Source organism: Ammospiza caudacuta, chromosome 4 (assembly GCF_027887145.1).
Source record: "Ammospiza caudacuta isolate bAmmCau1 chromosome 4, bAmmCau1.pri, whole genome shotgun sequence".
Classification (NCBI taxonomy): Eukaryota; Metazoa; Chordata; class Aves; order Passeriformes; family Passerellidae; genus Ammospiza; species Ammospiza caudacuta.
The window spans coordinates 3,715,428-3,732,703 of record NC_080596.1 but is presented as its reverse complement, the minus strand read 5'-3'; the positions used below and the strand labels follow the sequence as shown (position 1 = coordinate 3,732,703).

General features: G+C 36.9%; 1 long non-coding RNA gene across 1 annotated transcript; it reads right to left on the bottom strand.

Annotated features, from left to right (window-relative positions):
* Window positions 1-434: 434 nt before the first annotated feature.
* LOC131557230 (uncharacterized) lies at window positions 435-15,287 on the bottom strand. The gene is made up of 4 exons (XR_009274719.1): window positions 15,220-15,287; window positions 4,723-4,949; window positions 763-829; window positions 435-580 (listed from the first exon to the last, which is right to left on the bottom strand). It is a non-coding gene; the product is annotated as an uncharacterized LOC131557230 (long non-coding RNA).
* Window positions 15,288-17,276: the final 1,989 nt, after the last annotated feature.

Sequence of the window (17,276 nt, the reverse complement as noted above, 5' to 3'; positions counted from 1 at the left end):
TGCTGCCATCCCATAACACAGTAAAAATGCCATAAACCCCAAGTGCTAGATAGTAATCCATGGAGAATGGACATTTACATGCTGGATACCAAATCCTTTTTCAGTACATCTTCTGATTGCAATGTGAAGTACTGGCAAAAGCAATTACACCTATGCCTTAGTAACCGTGTCTGCCATAGTAGTGTGTATATGCATATGTCATCAGCCATGCTATCTCTGAAATTGTCTATCACATGCCCAGCAGAAAAAAATATTTTTAACCCAGCATTTGAAGTCCAAAAAATTTTTAAGCAATTCTCTAACTTTTTTGATTGAGTAAAATGCAAAACAAATGCCAAGTTATCTGTTTCTCTGAATAATAGTATGTGAACCTCTCTGTGTATCTGCATAAATATAAAAGTTGTGTAAATCAATAAGCACATATGGTTTCTTAACTACTCTTTGAAAAATTAATGCACATCTAACTGAAGGAGAAACATAAAAGTGGAGTCTATGGTGACCTTACATTTTATTAATGATCCAGTCAGTTTAGTCATTCAAGTCACAAAAATAACTGGTCTTCCTAGCATGTTACAGGTATCTAGGAAAGAAGGAAGTATTAGCATTTCTGGTGATTGCACTAAACAACTACTGACTAATATTATTTTTTTATGTGGATTTGTGAAAGGGGAGTGGGTGGTCTGAGGTTGTCAAAGACTTACATGAGACTGATGGAATTATAATAAATAAGAAAAACATACATATCCCACACACCCATCATACCTATATAATGTATGGCATGTTCTTGCGAAGTTCAGTCTGAATTTCTGAGTAAAGCGCTCCCTAGAAACTTAGAAAACAAAGGAGGTTAAATTACTACAAGCTCCTGTTTTGGGTGTTTAAAATACATATAGTGGAAGCAGTAAAGAATGAATAAAATTCTGAGGACAAGTAGCTTTGAAAACTTCCAGGACTCTTATACTATTTTCTGCCCATACATACAAGAAAATTAATGTATACACTAATTGTTTTAGCTAATACTGTGGAGTAAACCTCCGAGTGCATGGGTTACAGCATGCCTATATAGGGCCCTTGATGATTCTCTAAATCAACAAAACTATTTCGTGAAGAAACAGATAAGTCTGACTACTGTATACATAATCCTATCTGGGTAATTTCTCTGTTCTGAGTAATAATATGCAGATGATGCATACATCCATCTACCATCACAAAAAGTAAAACTTACTGGGGTAAGTTCCATGTTACATAAATCATGGCAACTTTAGTTAGTTTGTTCTACCATCTAGAAACACACAAGACCCTGGAATATTTTGATTAGTCCTTTACTCATTCAAGAATGCACAAAAATTCGATTTCCATTGTCTGTAAGGGACAGGCACAGATCTTTACATCTTTTAAATGCCAGTCTCTCCCATTCATTTAATGAAAAGAAGAGGGTGGGCATGCTGTGAGCATCCACTGTAACTGGCCAGTTGGTTTGTAGCTGTTGAATTTATCATTTAGGCAGATATGTGCACTCTGGTCTATCTAGAGGTAAGCTTAAAACATCCAGACAAAGTTCTATGGCTTGGTCCTAAACTGGTCCTCACAGATCCAGATAGTGACACACAAACTCTACTAGGTTGCTCAGGATTTCAGTTCCCCAAACAAAGCAAAATTAAACATTAATGTGGAACCTGAATTCATCTTCTTAACTCTTATTTAGTGCAAGAAAAAAAATTCAATACTACACATTTATGATAACTTTTAGGTGGTGTACTGGGTCTGCTCTTTGCAACTCTGGTGACAAAGCAATACTGATTCAACAGGAACACTAAAAGCAAACTATTCCTGTGAAACCAGTGAAATTGGGTGGGGCTTTTTTCCCATCAGGAACCCAAATATTAACCTATGTAATGCCTTGCTCACAGAGTTGGGAGAAACCTTTTACTTTGTGAGAAGTGTCTCTTTTTTCCTGCCAGAACAAAACACTCAGGTGAAAACATCCTTAATAGCTGAGCAGAAATTTTGGTGACAGAAGGTCCATAGTAGCTAAACCAGCATTGGGGAGGGCTGCAACTTAAATCCTGCAGAAAACACAAAAGCTTACAGCCTTAACTCTTTATTACAGTAAATCTATTTTAAAAGTGTTTAGAATAGATGATGCTTTTCATTTTGCAGAAAACCAATCAGGTTTTCGTACTTTCCTTCAAATCTGTCACCTTGGGAGGTGAATTGTAGGTACTTTTGGATTGCTTTAGTCATATTACATTATGGCTCATTGTGATATGACAACACACGACAGATTAAGCTAACAGCACTTGGCATGCCAGATCATCTCTATCCTGTTGCATTTCAGATATTTTATTTTAACTTTTACTCCTACACAGTGCATAGGATCATGATTCAATCCTAGGCTTGCAAGATTGGAAGCAACCTCAGGACCTCTCTAGTCCAACCTTCTGCTCAGAAGGGGTGAACTACATGGTCAGACAGCTTTGCTCAGGGCTTTCTTTACACATTCAGGTCTTGAAATCTGAGAGCAGAGACTGCACAACCTCTGTGTCAACTAATTCTAATGCTTGACTTTTCACCATGAGGGGATAGGTTTTCTATCTATTCCACCCAAGTTCAGCTTGCAGAATTGTCTCACATCCTCCCACCTTGCCCAGCTGTGAGGGGCCTGGCTCCATCTTGATGGCCTCCTTGTTGTCCAGGCAATTGCTATTAGGTGTTACTCCTCCCCCCAAAGCCTCCTCTTCTCCAGGCTGGACAAAACAGATTCCTCTCCAACCTCTCCACATTCCCCAGACCTTTACAGTCACTCTTGGTAAGCCTGAGCTCTCCCCAGGCACTATCACACGGACACAGAGGAGAATGAACAGTCTGAGGGCCCCGCAAACCTTGGCAGCCCTGTTCAGAGTGCTGGGTCTGAGCCCCTGGCCAGAAAAATTCATCCAAGGACAACACAGTCAGGGCTGCAGAGGACCATAGGTCCCCTGCAGGTGCAGGTCCCAGCCCCACAACCAGGAATGAGGGCTCCTTGTGTTGGTGCACAGCTCCAACCTCGACTTGCCTTTCCAGCACCCCTGGCCCTTGGCTTTAACCAAGCCCACCCTGCAGCCCCAGGTCTGTGAGCAGACAGGCAGCTGCCCCTATTCCATCACAAGTCACCGGCCTCCAGCCTTCCTCCACACACCCCCTCTCATGGACCCTCCAGCTATGCCAGACAGCCTCCCCAATCCACAAATACTCCCTTGGAGATCCCCATGTCCTCTGGCAGCTGCTCCCTGCCTGGGAAGCTCCATGGGCATGCTGTCCACCTCACCCTTGCCCCATAATGGCAGTGGCAGGCCTTGCCTGTGCTGTGTTTCATTCTGGAAGTTTAAAACCTGCTTTTCATTATTGAGAAGTCTGCAAAAATTAAGTGCAGGATCATTTATAAATGGTGGTCAGTAAGGAAGATGGTTGATCATTCAGAGGAGCAACAGAAATGATAAATAACACACTATGTGTACATTTGGACAATTGAAGGCTTTGTAAATAATCACTGAAGATCTTAGATTGTAAATAATCGCTGCAACTTCACAAGGTTTTTTTGTATACTTTTTTCCAGCCATTACTAATAAACCTAAAAAATCCATGACAGAAAGAAAAGCACAACTCCGAATCAAAGGGCAAATTATTCTGAAGAATTAAAAGCTTCAATCAAAATATAAAAGTTAATTTGCTTTGATCTTGCAGTACATTTCTAGTAGTCCTACAGAAGGTCAGTCAAGGTCATCGAATTTCCCCAAAGTACTACATCTCAAAAATTCAGAAACAATCTATTCCCTGCAACAGGTCACAGTTCTAGTCTGTGGAGATTTTTTTTTTCCACAGCATGCATGCCACTGATACAGACATAGGTGAATAATGTGGACAAGATAGCAATATAATCAAGATTTTACCTAGGCTATGAAAGAATCTGTGTATTCTTTCAAGTTCAGGCAATATTTTCTGGCTGCCAATCCTTCATTTAGAAAAGAATAAAGCTAGTAATCTAGAAAAGATCTTATATAAAAAATAAACCTTTCTGTTCCTGACCATGTTTTTACTGGATTTTTGTACTTATCTCACACTTCAGCTAGTACAGAACTATGAACATTTGTATTCAGGCTTCAAATGCCTTTCAGAGGGGATGCTATTGGTCTGCATCCATTTATAACTAGACTATCATGCAATTTAATTAACTAACTTAATTTGATGATTTGACAGTTTCTTAGATTCCATTTTCAAAGTAATACATTGCTACAGAGATTTTAGAATGCAGGGATTGTTTTAACATAACATCACTTAGAGATTTTGTTTCCCTTCCTGCACTTACCTTCTTCTACTCACCCCTACACTTTCTCTGACCTGAAGAATTTGAAAGAGCATTTTTACTTTAAGAACATAAAATTAAATACTGGTGCCCATTAAATCTAATGTTGAAAATACTATAGATATCAGCTAAGTACTTCACTTGTCAATGGTTTTATACAACTGAATAGGACAAGTTCTTTTTTTTCAAACAAGACCAGAATTAATTATTCTGAAAGCCCTATAGCACTCCTTAGAAAACAGCTTAGTGTTCTGGAAGAGCAGAAATATGGTCATGAGGGTAACACTGAGATTTTAGTCTCCTATAAAAGGTCTCCTTTGTGAATTTTTTAAACTAAGCCTTGTACTTCTGATTTCCAAAGGATCAGCAGCTCTGCCTACCTTAGTTGGTAATACAGGCCAGCAGGAAGAGAGCAGTGGAGCTGAAGAGTGAGGTCTGTGCTCTGCACACCAGAACTGATTTACTTTGGACATCCTTCAATGAATTGCATGCCCACTTGTAGCTGGAGTGCATTGTATGGGCTCACAGATCACAACTTCCAGTTTAATTTTGTCCCAAAGAGGTTCACTGCACGTGGTCCAAGATTGCTGTGAGTTGTGAGCCAAGGCTGAAGAGGGGAGAATGAGCAAGAGATGTGTTTCAAAAGCACACTCCTGATCCAGGCCCAGACATTAATACTAAAAATTCCCCAGTGTGCCTCCATTATCTTTATTTCAGTGGCAAGTGATTAAGTAATTTCATTACATTATTTGTAAGTTACTTGGACCTAGGGGAAGTAAAAGATTCCTAGTGTCAACATGCAGAGTAATAATAGTACACAGTGTTAATACTTTTCAGGGCACTTGTAGAACAAATTTTACAGATCTAAAGCATTTGAATTTTCTCTCCCATGATGGTATCAAGTATCATCAATATATTATTCATGGGGGGAAAAAAGCAAACAGTTACTGAAGTAATGAAGAAAAAGTGATTTTTTTTTATCATTTTAATCTTTTTACTAACTACTATGCATCTGGAAAACACACATTCTTCAGTTATTTGTTTTATATTCCTACTACACCTGAAAATATACAAAGATATATATTGTTCCCTGACTCTTATATTGACATCCTGTTTTGCCATTAAGCCATGGAGGAAGAGAGAGCAAACACATTATTTCAAGAAAGTAGGTAGTCAAAGAGAACTTCACACTACATTGAAAAGATGTATGTGGTCATCAACACTAGTAAAGAGTGAAAAAAATTTCCAATTAAACATCTCCATTTGCAAAGTATAAATTTTAAAAACAAAAAATTGTTTAAATGAAGACTGAAAATCTCAGCAAACAGACAGTGAAATATATTGTAAAGGAAAAAAGAATACAAAAAGTAAAAAGGGGCGTGACATGAAGGCTGAACATGAAAACAAAGTAACTATAGAAAAAACTCAATTGGATTGTGTGAGAGAAGTCGAAATAAAGTGGTCAATTTACTAAAGAAAATAATAAGAAAAAAAGAACTGGGGCATTTTTCAGTAAAGACAGCCTAGAACATGAAGTTAATTGAGGTTTATGATTTGGATTGAAATGGAACAGTTTTTCATAAGGATTACGGTGTCCAATAAGGTGTCAAAGGTGTAAGGATAAATAGTTTAATAACACAAAACAAAATTATAAATAAATTACAGTAAAATCAAACTGAAGAGGGTTTTTTCTCCTGACTATACCATAGACTCTCCATCTAAAGACAATAAATTCATTCAATGTAATTTGAAATCAACTATTAAGGCTAATAATAAATCTACCAAATTAGGAACTAGGTATAGAACTAATGAGCAACAGGCACAGACATTATAGGTGAAAAAGGAAAGCTTTGAGCCAGACAGCTGCATGTCTTGGAATGTGACCTCTGTAGTAGGCAAGTGTCAGATATATTGTGTGCAGTAACATTAATTTTATAAAAGTAAATGGGAAAAAAGGATTAAATATTATAATACTTTTTCATTACTATATTATGACAGACCAATCAAGCATCTTTGTTTGATAAACCAATCTTCTAAACCAAGAAAGTTCATAACCATCCTGACTGTTCTTAGGTGTTTGTTGTGATGTGGTATGGGAATTTGTAGCTGCATGCAGGAAGGTGGGATTGCTAGAAGAACAGAAGCAGAGGTCATGCCTGGGATAGGCTTGGCATTAATTTGGTGGAAAAAGCGAGAGGGAAAGTGTGCATACAGAAGAAGGAAAAGCATAAGAGATCATAAAAGAAATTACTTGCAAGTAATTAGTTGTAAGTAAAGCCACCATTGCATCTGGTTTGTGCTATAAAATTAAGAAATTTGTAAATTAAAACATCAGTGATACCTCAGGTTGCTTTGAGCAAACCTGTATTAATTACCTCTGTCAGCCAGAGCCTCTTTTGGGACACAGTAAAATATGCCGTTTGAAATGCAGTCTCAGCTTAACAAGAAGTATTAAAATCTATTTATGTTTTGATTATAAGATATTTAAAAGGTCAGGTAGGTTTTTTTCAGGGACTATTTCACATCATTCTTCAAGCAATTATTTGCTTGTAAAGACCTATTTTTGACTTAATCTCACTATAACTTATGTTGGAGTAACGTTTGTAGAATGCAGTTTAGTAAATATAAAAAAATTATTTGATCATCTAAATTTTATATGCTTTTTCTTGGACTGTGTCTGAAATTCAAAAAGCTGCCTTCTTATTAACCATACTTATAAAAATTAATCCTGGAGAATTCTGTAGCCTAGCTACTAACACCCTAGTCCCCAAATCATAAAGTTGCCACCAAGCAGAGATTGCTTCCTGAAATTGCAGTATTTGGTGAAAAGCAACTGCCTCAGGGAAAAAGCATTTTGTTGATGTATTGAAGAAAGGCCTCATTGGGGCAAAACTATTCAAGAATAATTCTCAAGGCAGCTATTCCATACGGCCTTTTTCTTACTGCTGCTTAACATTCTCATTTTCCAGTAAAGAGGTAGATGGAAAAATACAGAAAGCACATTTGTCTAGCTGCAAAACTGTCATCCCTTCAAGACCATTTTGGCATTTAGCTTTTTAAAGCATTTCCTATAAAATTGTGCTTCATATAACAAAATATGTATTTTAGCAATGAGAGCAAGCAGGTGTTGAAGAAGGCATAAAATTAAAATGCTGCCCAACAACTGAGTGATTTTTGGGGGTGCATGCGGAGGAAAAACAAAATAGTTTTTGAAATAAGTTCTACACAACCATAGGATCATTTAGGTTTGAAAAGACCTTGGAAATCAAGTACAACCATAAACAACACTACCAAGATCACAACTATATTGTCCCTAAGCATCAAGTTACACAACTTTTAAATACCTCCAGAGATACTGATAAATCTACATTAGTAGTTAAGACAACTGCAGTAAAGCCAAAAAAAAAAATCTTTAATTTCTTGGTCAGTGACTTTTCTCTAATTTTTTTTTAGTTTATGCTAAATTGCTGCTACACAAGAGGATTTGCTCCTAGACAAGAGATGTATATTTGCTTGGAAAAGACAGTAGGAAAACTGGCAAAATGTGGGGAAATATTTCCCTTCACTTTTTCAGATAAAACAGTTTAATTAAAAAAGTCACAGATTTTATTTTTCACCTAACTGTATTAACCACCTCGACACCAACACAAGCTATAAACAGTAAATTTTAATCAAAAGTTACTCCTAGTTATTTTTACCTCCCAAAATGTATTGTTCTAGTCACCTTTATTGGGACAGGAAAAGGGCAGGAGTAAGTACAGCTGGGAACAATAATTTTATTCTGAGCATATTGTAATGCACAAGGGGATTAACCAATTCTTTCCTAAAAACTTATCTTTGTGCAGATTATTGTCATCAAAATTATGACTATCCAAGCCACATCTCCCTATTCTAAGGCATGCCTATATTCTGAGGCACTGTGGTCCTGACTGTTTCCTGACCCTCTGGCAAAATATCACAACACTAAGTTTAAGGAAAAAGTAAGTAGGATTTTTTTACCTCTTCTTTTGGTGCACGGATTAGCTTGCCCTTAGCAGTCAGTCTCCAAAACTGCTTTATACCTGCTAAAAATGTGTATTATTTATAGAATCCTGAAACCACCTGCTAAAAAAATATTAGAGCCTTGCGGGGAAAATACATTTCCCAGTTCATTATTCCTGAGAACTTTCAAAAATTTATCACTCAAGTCAGGACAAAATACACTGTATAAGCCTCCTGCAAAAATATAAACTGCTTTAGATAGGACACATATATAGTAAGTGTATTCTGTATTCTTTCAGTAAGGATACAATGCTTTTCACCTCAGTAAATCTTCTTGGGTAGCAACAAGATATAACAGATAGAGTTACTCTGTCAGACATAAAAATGGTGTGAGAACTGAAAATCTATGCCTTCTGCAATTTATGATTGCTCCCTAGCAGCAGCATGGATACTTTGAGAAGATATTCTGTCTCAAAGTACTTTGGAACTTTATCTAAAGTTTCCTTGAACTTCATAAGATCCCTCAGAAAAAAGTAGTTTCTTTAGGGTATTTGCATGTTCTCATCCTTGGGAATTTCATCTTCTTGTTTAACAGCTAGTTAGCAGAAGATCTATAGAAAACTGCTCATACATAATGTTTTTGCTGGGATTTCATAGCAAATGGAGGAGGAAAATAGGCCTTGGGTATGTTATTTAAATTGGCTTTTTTTCTTCTTCTTGGTGAGTTTTTTAAAGCTTGCGTGGGATCTTGTGAGATATGAGGAAAAAAACTGCAAAGCAACAATGATTCATCATGGAAAGCAGAGTTCATCCTGCACAGATGAAAAAAAAACAGTAGATGACTTTTCACACACATATTTCCTAATTAGCATTACTTAAGCCAGCCATCCTAATTCTTAATCACTCTAAATATGTACAAACAAAAATACTGCTCCCAGGATATCTAGTTTTTGGTTCTTTGTGTGTTCAAAGAGAATATAGCAGTGACATTTGCACATTCACTGAGGTGCCAATAGTAACTTCAACTTCAGCTGACAATAAGTCAGAAAAATATGAAAACAGTTCTATCTCCTATCTCAAGCAGAGCAGAATGGTAGGAAGAAGTCATTGAGTTCAGAATGATTGCCTTTAATGCTGTGTGTTATCTAGTGCATAGCAGAAGCCACTTGAAAAACCCCAGGGCAGGATTGCAAAAGAAGGTGAAAATGTGATGTGATGAGTTTTTACTGACGAGGAACTGACTGGCATCCCAACCTTGTTCCACAGGGAACATGGGAACTCATACAGGCATCTGGGTAAAACAAGAAATATGGAGCATGAAGCAGCCCCTTTGTGCAAAGCAGATGCTAACACAGAAAATTCCATGCTAAGATTTTTCCTTCAGGTTCATTTCTCACAGGATGCACCTACACACATGCATGCATATATTCACACACATAAGAACCACTTCTGAGCTCACAGGAAATTCCTTATGGTTTTAAATCTCTATATTGAACCTCAGGGCATTTTTCATCTTTACAACAGATGAAAGGAGAAATAGATGTAGTTCTCCATTTCAGAGCAGGGAAAGCAGAGAAACATTTTGTGACAGTTTAATTTTGCTGCATGAGTCTGAAAATGGTGTGAAAAATAACTGACTCACTTTTTTTTTAAGAAAAAGCCCATCTTATAGAAATTAAAACAATGACACACAAACAGTAGTTATCTACAGAAGTATTCTCATGGAGCTTTGTTGGACTGGAGGCAAGAAAGGTCACAAGATACTTAAAGGGAAAGAAGAATGACCTGTGCACTCTGCAAGTTGCTCACTGTTTTGGGCCATGCAGGATTGCATACCTACTCAAAAAGGATTACACACCTACTCAAGAAAAGGCAGGCTAGAATCAAGATAAGACCTTGGGAAACAAAATACTAATTCCAAAAATAATTTTTTTTGTTCACAGGCTACCCTCACACTAAAGAACCAAATGTGTTTTAATACATTCCATAAATCTTTTCTCTGCTCCTACTAACTCTTCAATAGGTAGCTGAGATAGTGGAAACCTACCATGTCACTAATTTCACTCATGTAAAATGACATTCTTATCTCTTTTGAGAAAGACAAATTTCAAAATCCCAAAGTGCTTTATATGTCAGAAAACTTCATTTTAATACACCTCTGTAGAGGGCTTGCACAAGTTACATTCCCATTATAATAGAAAGCTTAAGTGTAAGAGAAAATGTTTTGTTGAATAATTTTTGCACAGTAAATATTTCAACTTTTCTAAGTGAAAGCCACAAACAAGCTTAGAAGTGTATTTCAAAATAAGGAGTGTAGATTAAATTGTCTTACTGAAGACAACAATTTCTGTTGCTGTTCAGGAGAATTTCATTTCAATACCTGGTCTATTATCTTTTTCCAGGTTAGATTCTTTGGCTTGATTATACTTTTAGCACTGTAGTTGGGGTGATGGAAGAAATCCAGTCAGGATGCTTAAAATACTGTATAATTATTTTCTAATTACCTCTATAAATCAGTGTTAGATTGCACCTAAAAAACCTCACAGTGTTTAGAGCATTTTGGACCAGCTCCATCTGGGTCCCCTGGGATATGTGGCATTTCCAAGATTCTGCATGTATGCAATACATCCCCTCAGATATACAACATTCCTAAGATGCTATGTCAACTGTATGGCATTTGGACATTTCTAAATGGACAGCTAAAAGGGGCAGTGCAAGCAGAGATGACAACTTATGGGAACTGCATTCTGCCATTTCACTCTACGCTTAGCTTACTGTTAAATTTTAGCAGAAATCTGCAGTTCTGATGTTGCATTACCTCTTCACATCCTGATCAGTCTTTTTCTTACGGGTGAATGTTGGAGAAAAGTAACTGCATCCAGCAAGTGTGGAGGAGAGGAAATGTGGAGCGGGCTTTGCAGCTCATGCCAGCGAGTGGATGTGGAATTCATCCAGGCACATCCTTCCACAGCACAAACTCCTCTCCTGATTACCTCATCTCATGTGAAAATGCAAAATGAGCCAAGATAGCCTGTATTCTTTGCACAGACTGACAAAGATCGCTTCCTACATATGTAGTCACAGTTTGAAAGCTGGTATTATCATTTTCCATGGTCTGTTTAACAGAGGTTTCCTAGTGTAGACAACCCTTGTAGTCAAATGGGCATGGAAAAGAAGAAAACTAGGGGTAGATGATAAAACTGTTTGAGCATATGTTCCAAGAATGCAGGAACCTCTTAGTCTCTGCAAACATATAAAATGAGTCAGAATGTCTAGATTAGGGTGGTTTTTTAAATAGAAGGAAAGAAAACGTAGTTACAACAAATATTTAGCAAACTCTTGCAATGTACTTATCATTCTCTGAATGCTCAGTTTTAATGGGCACAAAAAACACCTGCAACCAGCTGGATACAGGCCTAATCAATTCCAAAACACTAAAGATATTTTTTCCTTCTCATTTTCAGATGCTTACAGAAACAAGGCTCTGAAACAAGGCTGGGCAGACTCTCCCATGCACAACATCCTTCAAACTTCGTGTTAATCACAAGATTTGCATCAGTTGTGAGGCTTTGTTCTCAGCACTTTCAGCTCCATTAAAGTGAAAAACGATGTGAGTATGTACAGTTCCTGACACTGATAACGTTTTACAGTTATCACACATCAAAATACATACCAGGCACAATTGTGTATAAGAACTACTGAATTATTTTCTAGATAAGGTACAGTGACAGGTAGTACAAATAGCTCATTATTTACATACCTGTCTGACATTGTGATGTTGATTTAGAGAGTTAAAATTTCATTACAGATAGGTTTTTCCCCCCACAATGCATTATTCCAATATTTTAGCAGAACAATAGACTTCACACTTCAAAGGAATTAGTAGTAAAAGGCTACATACACTGAAATGGAAATTACTGTACTACAGAGCAGACCAGGTCTGAAACGTAACTGTGCTGATAAAATCTGCCCTATATTTCAATGATATTTTCTACTGAAGAATGAAGATAACAGGGAAAAGAAGAAAACGAGCAGCATGGTTATTGGTAGAGAATGGTAGGGCAACAGGAAATAAAAACAAAAAGGGGTGATAGAGGAGGTAACAGGAAGATAGCAGGCAGAAACTTGATAAAGAAGTTAGACAAGCAATAAAGACACAATACAAAAAACAGAGAATGAAAATCAGAGTGAAGAAGAAAGTAAAAAGTCCAGGAAGAAAAGGAAATGAGAAGACTTGAGAGGCAACAGAAAAGAGTGGCTGGAAATAGAGTGGACAGCATGGGCTGGTGATACCAGGAAAGCAGGGAAAGATTGGTGTAAAAAAGAAACAGGAAGGAATGAGAGGAGTGGACAAGGAAATGGGCTATATAAGTATGAATGAGAGAAGAGCAAGGACCAAGATGGGTAGAGGAGGCAGGATAGAGATGCAGAGACTATGGAATGGTAATAGATACTTAAGGGAGCAGTCCAGTTAAAAGAGAGAAAGGAAGAGTGTGTAGGGGACTACTAAAAATGCTAGTGGTAACAGAGCAGGATGGTCCTCAGCTCGATTTCAGATTTTGCTTTAGACTTCTGTACCTTCTGTTGCCTTCTTTTCTTTTTTCTTTTTGTTGTCACCTTTTTCCTGACTAGCAGGATAGATTCAGACTAAACCAATGTGTTTATATCTGAGTGGATATAAGGGATTTCACACAAGAGATAACAGGAGGGCTACTTCAATCAAATGCACAGTGAATGATTCCTTTTTCTGTAACAGTGAGCCAAGATTTAGATGTTTCAAGTTTTATAAGAACAGACTATTCTCTGCATTCAAAAGGAGAGGAAATGGACAAGGCAGATTCTACTCTGCTTACCAAACCATGCTTCTGTTAAATACTCTGCTAAGGTCTCCTGGGGTTTTTCAGGTAATGTGCTCAGTATTTAAACCAAACTCACCTTCTGTGACTTTTACATAAATTAAATTCACTACCACAGATCTGCACATTCAGTCTGTATGTGTCAAATTTGAAAGCTACTTGGGAAAATTATAATCAAAATGAAGGAATAAAACAACTCCAAATGAATGACCACATACATCTTCATCTATTAAATGCAATGAGCATAAACATACTGTGTTTCTATGGTGACATTATGGGTTGTCAAAACAATTAGTTATGATTATACAGGTCAAACCATAAGCTTATTCATTTCTCAAGATAGCCAAGTGTTCCTTTTAATTAAAATAATTAAAATGTTGTCCCTGAAATTGACTTAAATAGTGTTGTATTATTGATAGGATTCGTAATAAATCATCTCTTTTGATTTGTATTCTAAGATATGCCTGGTCAAGATCTAATTCTTCATTGCTCTGGCATTATAGCTAAGATTTTTGTATGCAAAACTGCGGTGTTTTCAGCATTATATAATCCAATAAATACACTGTAATGGTTTATAGGTCTTTTGTTATTTATCAACTAAGTGTAATGTGAAAATGAGCTACATGCTGGCATAAGAGCAATCCACTGCAGGTGCCCTTTTGGGTAATCTTGGCTTCCCTACGTTGCTTTACTTTACAGCCATATTGAAGAGCAACATTTATGTGCTTGTCCTTAATGCCTCAGTTGAAGTGCTTCAATTTGTTTGACCTTTGTTGGTCTGTCTTCCACCGGTGTATTTTTAAGCAAACAGCTGCTGAAATGTGTGTTGAACTTAACACACTTAAGTGTTGGGTTTGCAGAGAAAGAGCTGTACTGACTATTGATCAGTATATGCTTATACTTAGAATTAACCTACTTATCAAAGCTGCACTTCATTACAAAGTAATTTTTATGGATTTTGATGCCAATTTATTGCTGAATATGTTAAATATAAAAGGTAGGCTCATGTTACACATAACAAGATAATTCTATCCTAGTTTATATGGTAAAAACATATTTCAGTTTTAACTTTAGGGATGAAGATATAGCTCATTACAGTAATATAGTAAAAAATTAAGGACATCAACTCTCCAAATTTGATTTGGTTCTGGTCACAGAATATGCTGAGTTAGAAGGGACCCACATCAAGTCCAACTCTTGGCCCTACACAGGACACCCCAAGAGTCACGCCCTGTGACTGAAAGCATTTTCCAAATATTTCTGGTATTCCATTTTAAAAATGGGAAATTCACCTCAAATATTAGATATACTTTTACAAACACTCATTTAAGACCGAGGAGAAATTCACCCAATTCTTTCAGAAAGCTAGTTATAGAGAAATAATTACTCAGAATTCAACTGCTTGCCACAGTGCAGAGCCCTGCAAAATTCCCAGCTGCATAAATCTGTGTATAAATCAATTTCAGAATAATTAAACAGCTCTGTTATTTTAGCCAGAGTCCTCTGGGACAAGTTTGAGCCAACAGCAATATTTGTTTTTTCAGCAAATTTCTCAGGTTTTTTCTAAGGAAAATTTTAACTGATACTTCACTACTCTGCTGCTAGCTGTTGCTTTTTCATGCTAGGGATTCTCTCCCTGAAAAAAAAAAGCATATAAAAATTACTTGCTTTACCTAGGTGATTTCAAGTCAATCTGTGAACTAAATGTCTCACTATTCAGTCATTAATATGATTCTGATGCTAAAACCTATTAAAATATGAGACTTAATTTGTCCAAAGTAATTCTTACTTTAAAGCTGATGTATCTGCCTCCTTCTCAGGCTCAGAAATATGCTAATACAGTGAAATGTTATTCCCAGCTTCCCAAGGAAAGGAAGCAGGATGCAAAGCCAGGCTTCAATGCCATTAGTTAGTCTGGTCCCATAGAGACAACTGATTCAGAAAGATACACCAGAGCAATAACACAACATGTCTTCTCTACTGTTGTCATCTTATTGCAGGGGTTCCACACCGTTGTCTCCTATCGCAAAAGTTTCATACCTTCTTGGTGATTCCTCGTGGACAGTTACTCAGAGCACTGCCTCTTCCTTCTTCACAAAGCAGCCAACTGACTCCAGTTCCCTTCTCAACCAGCCACCCCACTCTTTTACAGCACTCTTCTTCTCACTGGTTACAGCTGTGGCCTGTTAAAGTCAGGCCTGATCCTAATCTTTGATAATTGGCCCAGCTGCAACTCCTTAGGGGTGAGATTACTTTCCACACTATCTTCATTTTCTTACATTCTATCCCACTACAATCCACATGTCTTCTATGAAGAGTTTTTCTCAGGGCTATGTCTCAGCCCAGTGAGGAACAGGATTAGGACTCTGAGTGAATTATACTTATTATTTTTTTCTATAAGATGGTTTGAATTCAAACTAGTGTGATGAATGTGTCTGTTCAGCTAGCTCTGTGAATCCAAATGTTGAACTCCAGAATTTAATCTGAGCATTAGATTATGCAGAAAACTAGCAGTGACTATTTAAAGTGTGTGCTATCCAGCTGGTCAAAAAGAATATTTACCATGAGATTTTTATATCCTGTCTGGATCAATTGTGTAAAACAGTCTGATCAGATTTAAAATTCCTCATCATGATCTTAAAAAACCTTCTGGAAAAGACCTTGAGATAGATAAAACATGCTCAAAAGAGATGGATTTATACAAAGTTCCAAATAGGAAGTCAGTCTTGAAAAGAATGTGCAACAGAGAAAAATGTATCTCTAAATCCCACTGTTGGTTGCTCAAATATATTAAATATTAGCCAACCTGCTGCAATTTAATTCAGAAAACTCATACATCAGCTTTTGTTATTTAACCATCTTCCAGGATTATTATGTTCCTAAAGATCAATAAATAATACTTTGTTTTGAAAACTCTATCCAAAGTCCCTGCTATTTCAAAGTCATTGCAACTCCCTGAAAGAGAGCCTGCAGTGGTAACTGAGACAGTTTTTATCTGTCAGGTTCATCCCATAGAAAATCTCTGCGTCTGTCCCTTGATATGTCCAAGTCATCAGTATAGATAATCATCCCTTTCTGTTTCCATGCTCTGGATTTGGAAAATCTGCTACAGACCAAAATAAAACAAGGGCAGAGGAGTTCTAATCTGACTCCAGAAATTTTAGCCCTGAATGTGTTTTCATGGGTGATGTAAACAACCAAAGTCATTAAATTAACATTTTGACCAGTTGCTTTCTATTTTGTCTCTTATTTATGATTTCACACTATATCAAACTTTTACTTAATACTTGGCCTGAAAAATATTCTGATGAGATATTGCTGGGACTGGCTTCAGTGTTAGCCATCAAGTAATCATTAATTCACCTTGTGTAAGCAAATTATACTTATAAAATCGATTATATATATATATATATATATATACACATACATATGTTTTTTAATTTTTATATGTATACACACACTTATGAGGTGGCTGGGTTAGTATAAGTGTATTTCATCTCTTCATGTGATGGATAAATATAAAAAAATTTGAGTGTTAATAAACTAGAAAGTTTAAGAAATTTACAATTCCCTTCTGCAATCCCCACAAAATTCTATTTATACTGAAAAACTATTAAACTTTGGAGGTTCCTTCTATGAGATTTTTCCATTACTTTTCACCATTTTATTTTAGCTGAGACACTAAACCTCTCTCAGTGAAAGTCACCACATCCATATTCCTCGAAGTTTTGCAGAGCATTAGGAATTTTCATCTTTTCCAAATATATTGCACTACAAAACTGTGATCCTTCCAATGTGCTGTGGATGGATGATTCTGGCTGAGAGGCAATGCCCCTGCTCACAGCATGATTACCAAGGTACCTGTGGCTCCTGGCTTTGTTCAGTGGCAGCATCCCTGCATCTTGCAGAAGGACTGTGTGGCAGCCTCCTGTTCTGTGCTGGTGCTGTGCTCTCTGAAGAGAAAAGCACTGTTTCTTTATTGGAGTAGCAGTATCTGCCACAAATTGCAAGCTGTGAGCACCATTATACTGGCATAACCACATAAAGCTCTGTTCTATTCAGCTCTGCAGGTTATGCATCATATGGTCCTGTTCACA